Source organism: Lissotriton vulgaris, chromosome 7, assembly GCF_964263255.1.
Source record: "Lissotriton vulgaris chromosome 7, aLisVul1.2, whole genome shotgun sequence".
Classification (NCBI taxonomy): Eukaryota; Metazoa; Chordata; class Amphibia; order Caudata; family Salamandridae; genus Lissotriton; species Lissotriton vulgaris.
Genome location: NC_141695.1, coordinates 1,426,618,248 through 1,426,631,627, shown reverse-complemented (window position 1 = coordinate 1,426,631,627; position 13,380 = coordinate 1,426,618,248).

Sequence of the window (13,380 nt, the reverse complement as noted above, 5' to 3'; positions counted from 1 at the left end):
CAAACCCAGTTTCGATGGTCTAATGTTAGGAGAATTAGCCACTAAGCCACACCCACTCCAAACAGCTCCCGCTCTTCCCATAAATGAATTTACAAGCTGGTGAACCATTCACAAACATTCCTATGAGCTGCTTCCTGATGTCTAATAATGAGGAAAGTTTAGCCCTAACCTGAATATTCAAAACATTTATTCATTTATAACTGAGTCCTCACATCCCCACTGCCAGTGTCTGAAACCTGCTTCTGAAAACAGTTTTATCTAATTATCTGTCAGTAAGATACATGGTTTTTAGACAAGCGTGTCTCTCCAAGGAATGCATCTCTGGCACTGACAAGTTTATTCCATATCTCAGTATTGGTACTGGTTTGACTGCAAACATTCTCCAGTGTGGGAGCAGATATTCTACAGTTCAGCCACTTTAATTCACGAAAAGCTATTTTTGAGTGCCATCTACAGGAGAGATTCATCTGAGCTCAAAAGCTAACTCATCGTACCACCTTGGCATTGTAGATTCAGTCTAACAAAGGGTATTAAACCTGTGTAAAGGTGAAAGAAACGTTCCCTCTGGAAGATCCAGAGATCCCTCTTAAGACACTGTACCCCTCCCCCAGTAGGCAGTCATCAGATGTTGGACTTAAAACTGACAGATATTAGGGACACTTCCAAAATATATTTCTTTAGTAGGAGAAAGAGTGCTATATGCAGCAAGCCATGCAACGCGTACCAGCACTATGCATCCTGGTACCTGTCTGAATTGGAGAAAGTAGGACTTTATTTCCAAGATCCTCAAGTGCTGTTGGCTTTGAAACAAGACCCGGCTGCAGGTAAATCTGAGGCCATGTTGCTAGCTTCCAAGTTGGATTTTAGCCAAACAACGACTATGAAATACTGCCTACTACCACAATTCTGCCATTTCATTGCAGTGTATTTATTCAGTGCTCCTATTACTTATCTAGTGGTACAAAATGTATTAACACAAAAGGATGAAAGGCCGTGCTGGCCATGTGGAGCACTGAAGATATGCCCTAAATATCATCCATAGATGGCGGCAAATAAAGCTTAACTCACTGCCCCATCATGGTAGTCAAACCCACAAACTATCTGGTGTTACATCAATGTACCTGGGACAGATTAATCTAAGAATTCACACAATGCAGTGCAGCAAGGCAAGTTTATGTGCTGCGTTGCTTGAATAGGAGAGAGCTGAACACTGCCATATTTACAAAGATATGCTGTTCTTCAGTTCTCTGTCACACATTATGGGCAGGATTGTTTTTGTGCAAGAAGGGATGCCTTCCTGGAGAAAAAAAATCCAAAGTGGCATTTTCCTCTTTCTATGCTATATGCAGAATGAAGTACACACAGAAAGGAAGACACAATCAGAAATAATGATATTTTTCTGCCTTATTCATCTCTGCAAGAAGCGTACTGATTTCAAGCAATTCCAGCTTTTCAAACCTTAGTAAATCTGGAATTGCATGAAATCCTTTGGTGGGTGCATGAGAATGCTTAGAGTATTAACAATTCCTAGGCAACTTAAAACCTGTCGTAAATCAGGTCTTGCACATAAAAAATGATAAACAGCAACTCAGTGTACCACAAAAGACAATTAAGAACACTTCATTTTATTCACACATATATTTTGTATTAAAACAAATACCACAACATCAATAACATGACAAAAACATAAGAACCAATCTAGCCATACATATCATTTTCTCTTCAATTTACACCTATTCTTACATAAAGATACAAAAAGGACACATAAATATATATCATATGGTAAGATAAATCAAGGGTCAATAGATCTAAGTAGATGAAGATTCCAAGGTCAATAGATCTAAGTAGATGAAGATTCCAACGCCTTCTTCAGGAGAAACCACTTGAATTTCTGCATAGAAAACAAACATTCATGTAACATGACACCGTAAATAGAACAATATAGTACACTGAGTCTGTAACATATAAAACATGTTGCATTGTACAAACATACTAAGGTGTTTCACAAGGAACATGAAACTAAAATCTAAAAATGACCATAGAGTATACATTTCAAGATAAAGAAGCATAAAAAGGACACCAAAGAGCAAAGAAAAAGTTCAAGATAAGACCCACGATAAGTGAAGGAAATATGTTCATTGTGTACAAAAATAGAAAAGGTAAAGAAAAAGCACCACATAGTATCCAGTATTTTGGAACAAGGGATATTGATGCAAACCTCGCTCTAAAGGATCCTTAATTGAGCAACCAAATCATTACCTAAAATTAAATTTGAGAACCACTGGGAAATAGACCACAGTCACAAAGAGCTTGATATAGCTAAAAAGAAAAAACGCAGGGAGAGGGCTTTAGACATGAGTTCAGTATAGCATCTGAACAATAAGACTACACGGACGTTTAATTATTACCTGTCCACAGCCTTGAGTTGCCCAATCAAGGATGTATGAAAGGGTCAAGAAGGGTAATCTGAACTCCCTGATAACTCCCTTATTCTGTTTACTGTGCATGGTCTGTCAGTAATTTCAGGTGTTTCCTAGTTTTACTTCACAATTGTGCTTTGACCATTTTATCTGTGTTTTCCATTCATTTTTTCTCCTTTATTATTTTTTTCTGGCGCCTGGTGCACTTTAATTGTTTCCTTTTTCAGTTTATAAAATTTAAGATGGACCAATAGAAAACCTTTGGGTTTACCGAGGAGGAGTTTGCTGCTCTTGTTGGCTCCAGTTCGAGTTTCAGTAGCAGCTCTGCCACAAATATCGGTGGAAATGAGGAGGTAAAAGAACTTATGTTCTTTAAAAAGAAATTAACTAGGATGGAGGCCCATGGAGAATTTATGCTGGAATACCTTAAAGCTGGAGTTATTCCACAGGGCCTATATATAAGAAACATCCCAGGTCTCTTTATACACGTTAAACAGTTCTTGGAAAAATTGAGCCTCATTGCGAATAGATGTTTGCGTGATCTTAAGATATTGATTGTGGAAACAGCAAAAGAACTAATAGCAGCACTCAAAAATGAGCTCCTAGATTTAGAGGAAAAAATTTGAAAGAATAATGCCCTTGAGGATGCAAAAAAGAAAATAGAACAGGCTGATAAAGAACTCTCATCCATTAAGGATTATCTACTTAAATGTAAACTCCAGAAACTCCAGAAGGATATTAGATATAATACAAAAGAAAAAACATATGCTTATTTAGCAGAGAATTTTTACAAGAAGAACCATTATCCGAATGAGGATAACTCGAGAAATTCCCAAGTACACACATTTTCTGATACCTCAGACTCTGAGGGAGAGAATATCACATATCAGTATGAGCAACCAGGACCACACAGAACCTTTAATCCTAATCATAATGGCCCACAGCCTTTTTTAAGGCAGCGTGGTGCCTGGAGGGGCAAACCCAGAGTCAGATTTCAGAATCAGACTCGGGGCAAGTATCAGAATTCATATCATCTGAAGAACAGCAACCAAATGCTAGAAATTCGCAATGGTCAATACTGGAGGAGAGGAACATAATTCCCATCTTTAATTTATCCTCCACACCTCTAGATATTTCGAGCACTAATTTGCTATCTAAAGGGTTATTGTTTGTTCCTCATTCTACTACTAATATCTTTGAACTTTATCAGGACATTATCACATCCTTTCATAAGGTTAGGCTCAAGAAATTCTTTATGGATAAAGAAGAGTCTTGTAATAACATCACCAATCTTTCAGGTATGTCCAATCCCTCGGTATTTACGCCTACTTTAGACCAACTTGGGCCGGAAGTCATGGTATTCAAACATACTGTTCTTAACTGTTTGAATAGAGCAACACAATTTGTACCCAAACCCCTATACAATCTGAACAGAGAAGAATTTCAATCTCTTCAAAAACTATCTAACGAAAAGGCATTGAGTATCAAATGCTGTGATAAAGGGGGTGGTATAGTGGTCATCAATACCTGTACCTATGAACAAAACATGAAGTTTCTCCTGAATGACACTAACTTCTACACTCTTATACATCGAGATCCTACACCTCAGGTGAAGTCTAAAATCCCAAATTTAATGAGACATGCATTAGATGATGGCCTCATCTGCATAAAAGAATTTGATTATCTCAATCAATTAGAACCTAAAATGTCATGTATTTATGGCATTCCCAAAATTCATAAGGATGTATTAAATCATTCTTACCGTCCGATAGCGTCCGCTGTCAGTTTGGCTACAGAATCTCTTTCGAAATATTCAGACAAATTATTAAGACCATACATATCGAAAATACCTTCATATGTTATGGATACTACGGCCATCATCAACAAAGTGGAACATCTCCCTTTTAATCAGGCCACCAGCATTCTTGTGACGCTAGATATTGAGGCTTTATATAGTAACATCCCTTAAGATAAAACCTTAGCATCTACCTCCTGGTTGATTGACAAATACCATGTTACATGTTCCACAACATTTCTTCTTCAATGCTTAGAAATAGTTTTAACTGAGAACACGTTCGAGTTTGGTAAAAACTTGTATAAACATACAAAAGGCGTAAGTATGGGAGCCTCTGTAGCTCCATCGGTGGCCAATATTTATATGGCCCATTTTGAGATGATACATATTCATAACGAAGTAGCCCTTTTTACGAATCTGTTTCTAATTGGACATGCTACATTGACTATATTTTTTTCATTTGGACCGACACAGAGAATAAATTAACTGCATTTCTTGAATGGCTCAATATGTGTGACAGTAATCTTCACTTCACATCACACACTAGTAAAAATGAAGTGGAATTTTTATTAGATATTCTTATAAGACACAAGGAAGGAGCCTTAGAAATAAACTTGTTCATCAAACCTATGGCACGCAATACGTTACTTCACTTTGACAGCTACCATTCCCATGCCTAGAAGGAAAGTATACCCTTCAGTCAATTTCTCCATCTCGGCGCAATTGTTCTAATATTCATGATTTTGATATCCAGGCAAGCTTGTTGAAAAGCAAGTTCCTTGCTCGTGGGTATCCACACAGACTAGTCTGTGAGTCCTTTAAACAAGCACGATTTTATGATTGTGATTGCCTTTTACAACCTAAATCACTGACTACTAAGAACCAATTGGTATGCATCACTAGACATTCGACGATGAACAATAAAGTTAGACAGATTGTCAACTCTAATTGACACATCCTTAACAGTAATCTATAAGAGAACGAAAAGATGCATAAACCGATGTACGCTCACCAAAGAAATAAGAATATAAAGGACTTGATTAGTCGGTCCAGATTTACTGAAGGACTATTATTTGTTCAGAAGACCATTGATGGCAAACTGCCGATCAATGGTATATACAAATGTATGAACTGTAAAGCATGTGAGACTGCTATAGAAGGCACTAGTTACACGTACCAGGGCTTCATCATCCACCCTCGCACGTTTTCCAACTGCAAGACCAAAAATGTAATATATCTTTTGGTCTGCCCCTGTGGGCTTGGATATGTCGGCTAAACTTCTAGATCTTTCTGTACCCGCTTGACGGAACATCGCTCAACTATTCATACCTCTAAAATTAATGCCCCTCTGGTGAAACACTACCTAGAATTCCAACATAAATCGAACGAAACAGGTTGTTTTATATTTGAAAATCTTGATGAGGTAGGCACTGTTAAAACCGAAGAGGTCCGCAAAAAACGGGAGGTGTTCTGGATTTTTACCTTGGCATCTAATAAAAAAGGCTTAAACAATGAAATCCTGTGGGAGAACACTATAAAATATAATACTAAAGGAATGGTCATTATCCTTCATTGTGCATAGTTGCTCCCACTTTCAGGGAGGTTTCTGAGTTCATTATTTATGGATGATCTTCTGGTGTCAATATTTCTTAGCCTTCTTTATTTCATATTGTGCATTTATCACTGTATTATTCCATATGCACCACGAGTCCGGTTTTCTGATTTCATTTCACATTGCTGATTATTTTACTACCGTTCTCTGGAAATGTCCACTTTTCCTTTTCATAGTTATCAGTCTAGTGCTTCTATGATTCTAACGCACATGTTCACCATAGAGTCTTGCTCTAAATTGACTAGAACATCCCCATCACGTGATACGGAAATAGCGAGCCCACGCGTTTAGCGCTCTTTGGCTCGTATATTAAAAGATAGTCAGCATTTGCTAGTTCATGCATACTGCGTTGGATACAGGGTGGACGTCCATGTTCGTGTCAGCTTGTAAGTACAGCTCCTGACCATTGTGTTTTATTAGCTTTCATTTCCAGGACTTAGTGCGTTTAGGACGTTGTCGTATTCCTTCTTTTGGTTCCCTGTTTTTCTTGTCTAATTCTCATTAAATCATGGTTGTATTACTTTAATTTAAGTACTTGGTAGGGCTATTGTGCTGCACTATGCTTATTTTATATCTGATACCGAGCACAGCAGCATTGAGCTGGGGTTCAGTAATGGCTCTTTGATCCGGGTGCATGGTTTCATTACATTTGACATTGACTCTGCCTGACTTCGATTTATACTTTGCTCCGTTTCATCTGTCCAGTCCAACTTCAACATTAGATTATATTAATCTAATCCTACTTAGTACTACTTTAACATCAGGTTATATTGTTCCAGAGTTGCTATATTAGCAAGTTAGCTTTAATATTAGCTTATCGATTACAATACAGATAGATTTGTTTTCACAGCCTCGCACTAACTTTCTTGCTAAGCCACATTTACCATTTCTTTACTGTTTTAGATTTGTGCTGTGTGCACCGATGATGGTTTATATCCCTCATTACGGTCCGTATCATCTATAGTCTTTGTAGTAACTCAAGGACTCGCGACCTATACTGCATGATATCTAGAATTCAGGTAACTTCTTGTGGATTGGATATTCCCTTTTATCATGCTTTGTATTTTAGAAGATGAGGCTCGTGTAATTTCATTTGTGTATTTTATCTTCAAGTGGAACTGTTGTCCACTTTTAAGTCCATCCACCGACAATATCGAGTTTCACTAATTCGGTTGTGAACTCTCACCTTTAGACGTCTTGGGCTCAAGCGTCTATTTGCGTGTCTTTTATGCCATATCGGAGGTGACCAGTTTTTCAGGAATTTAAGTGTACAACTCTAGTATGCAGTATCAGTCACATTTTCTACCTAACGCAGTAGGTTTAATACATGAATGTGTTTCTGGATTCCTTATCAGGGAGTTCAGATTACCCTTCTTGACCCTTTCGTACATCCTTGATCAGGTAACTCACAGCTGTGAACAGGTAATAATTAACCGTCCGTGCAGTCTTATTGTTCAGATGCTATACTGAACTGATGTCTAAAGGCCTCTCCCTGCGTTTTTTCTTTTTTAGCTATATCAAGTTCTTTGTGACTGTGGTCTACTTCCCGGTGGTTGTCAAATTTAATTTTAGGTAAGCATTTGGTTGCTCAATGAAGGATCCTTTAGAGCACGGTTTGCATCAATATTCTTTGTTCCATACTACTGGATACTATGTGGTGCTTTTTCTTTACCTTTTCTATTTTTGTACACAATGTAAATATTTCATTCACTTATTGGGGGCTCTTATCTTGAACTTTTTCTTTGCTCTTTGGTGTCCTTTTTTTGCTTCTTTATCTTGAAATGTATACTCTAAGGTCATTTTTAGATTTTAGTTTCATGTTCCTTGTGGAACACCTGAGTATGTTTGTACAATGCACCATGTTTTATATGTTACAGACTCAGTGTTCTATATTGTTGTATTTATGGTGACATGTTACATGAATGTTTGTTTTCTATGCAGAAATTTAAGTGGTTTCTCCTGAAGAAGGGGTTGGTTACGCCAAAACGTGCTGAGAGATTAACATCTTCATTTACTTAGATCTATTGACCCTTGATTTATCTTACCATATGATGTATATTTATGTGTCCTTTTTGTATCTATATGTAAGAATGGATGTAAATTGAAGAGAAAAGTGTATGTATGGCTAGATTCATTCTAATGTTTTTTGTCATGTTATTGATGTTTTGGTATTTGTTTTAATACAAAATATATGTATGAATAAAATGAAGTGTTCTTAATTGTCTTTTGTGGTACACTGAGTTGCTGTTTATCATATTTTATGTGCAAGACCTGAATTACGACAGATTTTAAGTTGCCTAGGAATTGTTACTACTCTAAGCATTGTTTCCCTGTCCTAGGAATGTCTAGCAGATTCAGGGGGTCCTTTTTGATGTAGTTGAGAATGCCCATGCTCCACCCATGGAATGCCTATCATTAAGAAATGTAATGCAACGCAGCACAAGCAAATGTGTTGCATTACATTCCTTTGCAAAGCCACACTAGGCTACGTAATTCAGGCCTTGTGTGACTTGGCAAATCCCAAATTTGCCATTGCATTGCCCTGCATCACCTAGCGTAAAACAAGTGGGATGCAAAGGCTTAGTGAATAGGGCCCTGACAGAATGTAAGTACAACAGCACAACCCTTAAAGAATTTATGTTATTCTTTTAAGAAAAATTTGCAAGTTGTGTTGTGTGAGGTCGCTGTAAATAAAAGATCAATCAAAATGTGTTATTTTAACAGGAAACTCTTATTCACATTTGAGTCACTGTTAAAGGATTGTTTGTTTTTCTTGTATTGTAATCCCAGGTCATGTGTATTAATTTGCGAAGGCAATAGTGTTGAAAGGGTGAAGGAAGTAATTAAAACTAGAACCTACAACTATCCAGACACAGTCATAATCTATCTCAGTTTATGTAATCTATTTACATCTCATACAGGCTGGAAATCCGGCTTTTTACACAATATTTTATTCATTGAAACACAGGGAGAGAAGCGGGAACCCAAATGTATACATTGTACACGTACAACTCTAACACAACAATGTAGCCCAATTTAGGACATCATGTATCATTTTTTCATGTAATGCAAAGCAGCAAGACAACTTGTTGTGCTGTGTGAACTGTAGAGGGCCTTAATGCACATATCCATCAAGATATGATACAATCTTGTCTTTTCCTTCTGCTGGTGCACTTAGTGAAGCAGGCAACCTTCCACCTTTCTACACAGAAACAATACTTAGAGGTTTTTTACTCTTTCTAAGTGTGCTGCAGAAAGCCACACACTTAAAAAAGGAAACAATGAAGAGAAATAAAGATATTAATCCTTCTGGCACCTCCTCTGGGAAGGCGTAGCATTTTGATGAATTCCCAGGTTTCCCAGTATTAGTATGTCAGAAAATTCACCATAATCCATGGGTGGTGTGTGTCAGTCAGTCAGTCAAAATACTTTATTTCGATAAATCAATATCATAAAAAGACAATAGCACTATACAAAATGTACATGTTATAAAATACATAATTTATACAAGGTAAAATCGCAATTAATGTACACAGTAAGAATATGTACAAAAGTTTTTTTAAATATTATCCTTTAGAAATACATTAAAAATACATTAAAAAAGAGGTCATTTAAAAAGAATACAAAATAACATACATTATAAATTCCCACATTTCATTCTCAATCAGTAAGCATTCCCGTAATGTAAACATGGTACTCGCTTTCATCCACTATAAAACAACATTATAGGAGTTATTGGTCATCTTCCTATTCTTAATCCTAGCAGCTCCCACTAAGAAACTGGCAACATGGAGCATAATCCTAGGGGTCCGCAGTAATTGTAGAAACAAAAGTGCTGGCTTTACTTGAATAAACCCGGCCTCCTTTAGAATAGGGATCAGATATTTCGCCCATATAGCCGTGTAGTGACCACAGAACATCAGAAAGTCCATTGTATTCTGGGTGGAAAAGTTGTCACAAGAACACGGCATTGCGTTTTCAGGGGTACTCCAAGTTGGAAAATGACCAAGGTTCAGGTGGATCAAATTAAAACGGAATCGAGTTAAAAGGAACCTGTGGTATGGTTGATTCACAATAGTTAAATACAATTCAGGGCCTTTTGGGGTACTCATAATGATGTTAGCCCTCACCGTAGGTTTTTTAAATTCCTTTTGTTCCCTCTCCAGACTTGGCATTTCTCCCATTGTACCCTTAATCAGAGCAATGTCCTTTGTTGTTATAGACTCTGGGGAGGAAAAAAGCTCTGGTCTCCCTAACTTGGTAAAACTGTCTTTAATGTATGCTAGCCACAAAATGTTGTTAGATCTATCTAGCTGTAAGCAGTCTTTCAGAATTATATGATTAAGGGAAATTTCCTGATTCAACCAGATCTTCAGCCATGCTAGTAGAGGGGCCATTTTTATCATGTCTGAAATAAAACCTACTCCAAGTTCAGTGTGAATTGTATATGATGGGGTAGACTGTGGCACAGACAGAACAGCTCTTAAAAATGTATTCTCTGTAGTCTGTATACTATCCGGGGAACAATATCCCCAAATTGAACTGCCATATGTGGCCACCGCAAGGCATTTTGCTTTATAGATTTTCGATAATGTTGGTATTGGCCTTGCTCCCAATTTTTTCGAGAAGCCCTGTAGAGCGGAAGATGTTCTTGCAAGGGAGATGTTTCTGTTTTTTAACTGTGGTCCCCAGTTTCCTCTCTCATCAAAAGCGATCCCCAAGTATGGTAAAGTGGCTACTCTACAAAGTTCTTCTTTGCCACAGGTAAAGGTTTTTAAGTTCTTATTCTTTATGCTCCTACCCATTATCATGATTTGTGACTTCTTGACGTTTATCTTTAGGTCCTGGGAACCCATAAAGTTCTCAAAAACATCCAAAAGGCTTTGTAAACCAACTCCAGTCCGTGAAAGCAAGACAGCATCTTCCGCGTATAGGAGAACTGGAATTCCAAGTTCTCCTACACGCGGAATGTCGAGGGATGCTTCTTTTAACGCGGGTTCCAGGGCATTTATGTAAATGGTAAATAGGAGGGGTGCCAGGATGCACCCTGCCTAACACCCCTTTCTGAGTTAAAGTGACTAGTGCAGCGACCGACCGAGGTAACCCTGACGGAGGCTAAAAGCCCAGAGTGTAAATCCGCCAGGAGATTTACTAAAGCCCTGTCCAGACCCATATCAAGTAGGATTTGCCACAACTTTGTTCGGTTAACAAGGTCAAAGGCTGACGAGAGGTACATGAACCCCAGGTACATGGACCCATCCTTGGCCCTGGTATATTTATTCACTAGTAGGTGCGAATTGAGGCCTTGGTCTAACGTGCTCCTCTTTGGTCTAAATCCATACTGGACATATGATAGGACCACTTTCTCGTTCACCCATTCACTCAATTTAGATAAAATAACCCGACCCAGTATTTTCACCGAAGAATCAATCAGAAAGATTGGTCTATAACAGGAGGGGTCTTGCTTGTTACCCTTTTTAAAGACCGGAAGATGATAGATTTTTTCCACGATGCCGGGATGTTGTCATGGGTTAGAGCATTGAAAACATTACATAAGATTTTTTACCAGAATTTTGGGGCACATTTAAAAACATCCGCCGGGACCCCATCAGGGCCCGGTGCCTTGTTTTTCAGGGTCAGATCTATTGCCCTTTCCACATCTGCTGCCTCAAATGTTACAGCAGTGCCCTCGACGTTATGAATGGTGACCTCAATTTGCAAGTCATTGCTAGTTTCTGAATACATTTTACTGAAATGTTGAATCCAGCCCTCGTCTGGAATGTTTGCCTCAAGAGGGGAATTCTCCTCACCCGAAAATAATGGCTGATTTATAATTTTCCAAAATAAACCACTATTTTTTAAGGTGTCTGGGTCGAGTAGTTGGGCCCAAGCTACGTCTTTCAGCTCCTTTTTTCTTTCTAGGATGGCTTTTTTTATATATGCTCCTTAAACTAGCTATATGTGCACGGTTTTTTGGCATAGCCTTCAGGGCTTTAAGTGGGTCTCCATGTGCTTTGGAGCATTTTCTGTCAAACCACCTTTTACCTTGAAGCGGCTTCTGACTTGGACTAGCCTGTAGACTATGTTTAATTTCTATACAAATGTTATCAAAAGCAGGAATAACATCTTTATTTTGTGTACGATTTGCTAGGCATATTGCCACTTCATCCTCTACCTTATTCAATACCTCTTGCAAAAATGTTTCAGGGACTATATTTGTCCATTTTAACCAGCGGCCCTGATCTTTAACGGACACATTTAGTCCCCCTCTATGAGTCACCGTTTTCAGTGAGAGTAAGTCTGTATACTTTAATTCCATTAAAACAGGATTATGATCACAAAAAACCGAAACCTCTGTATTGTAGTTTAAAACCTTACACAACAAAAAAGAAGACATAAAGATATAATCAATAATAGTGCCATCATCTTTACCCTTGAATGTAGGGAACCTAGTTTTACCATCCCCGCAACCTGACTCATATAGGTTCCATCTGGCAAGGAAGTTTTCTAAATACTCCCCCATCTAGTGTGTTTCAGATGGATAAACGAGGAGAGGGGCGGGCCTTCTTCCTCACGGCTAATACATGGTAGGGTGCAGGGGTGGATGTTAAAGTCCCCCAAAAATATTATTTTGAAAGTATTTACATTTACACTGTAGGCTGACAAGAATTTGTCTAGTACATCCAAATTGTGACCGGTACACTCATTAGCATTTCAATTATAAAAATTTATGAATAGAATCTTGGCCTTATCCTGAGTAGAAAGTTCAACAATTAGACAATTATCACAACCTGAGTTACACTGTGTTATTTTGCCTTTTACATCAAGTTTAAATAAAGTTAATAAGCCGCCCTTGGCTCTGATTGCAGCACTACTAGTTGCAGGAATGCAAAAGTGACTGTAACCATCCAAAGAGAAGTTGTTAGCTTGATCCCATGTCTCTTGTAAAGCAATAATGTCAAAGGTTTTTAATTTATTAAGCCACTCAACATTTCCAACTTTGGCCTTAATACCAGCAATGTTCCAGGTTACAATTATGAAGGAGGGTGTGGGGGGCTGAGCTGTAATCCTAGGTTCAATTGGGAGTCAATCATTTTCCTCAAATGATGATAAAGGGGTATAACGATTAAATAGTGGCAGGGCTTGATCGAATTGGTTATACGTGCTAGCCAGCTGGTAACAATAGGGATCCCCAGTATTTTGATGTTGATGAAAATTTGGCACAGAACCAGCAACTCCCCTTCTGTATCCGTTAACTGGATGCTTATGCTGATGGGGATGTGGACGTTGGGTATTATCAAGATGGTTGTAGAAAAACCCAAGAGGCCTAGCACATACATTATTATCCACTATGGGTAAGGAGGCTGCTCTAAGGAGGACTGTGGCAACATGTTGGGGGTGCTTAAAATTTACGATAATGCAGACCCCTCTAGTGTTCTTTCTAGCATTGCCAATCCAGCTGACTCTTCGGGTTGAAATTATGTCATTTGAAAAAGCGAATGGAAAACCACAATTCCTATTTAACGATGCTAGTGTTTTGTTTTTTTAAAGCA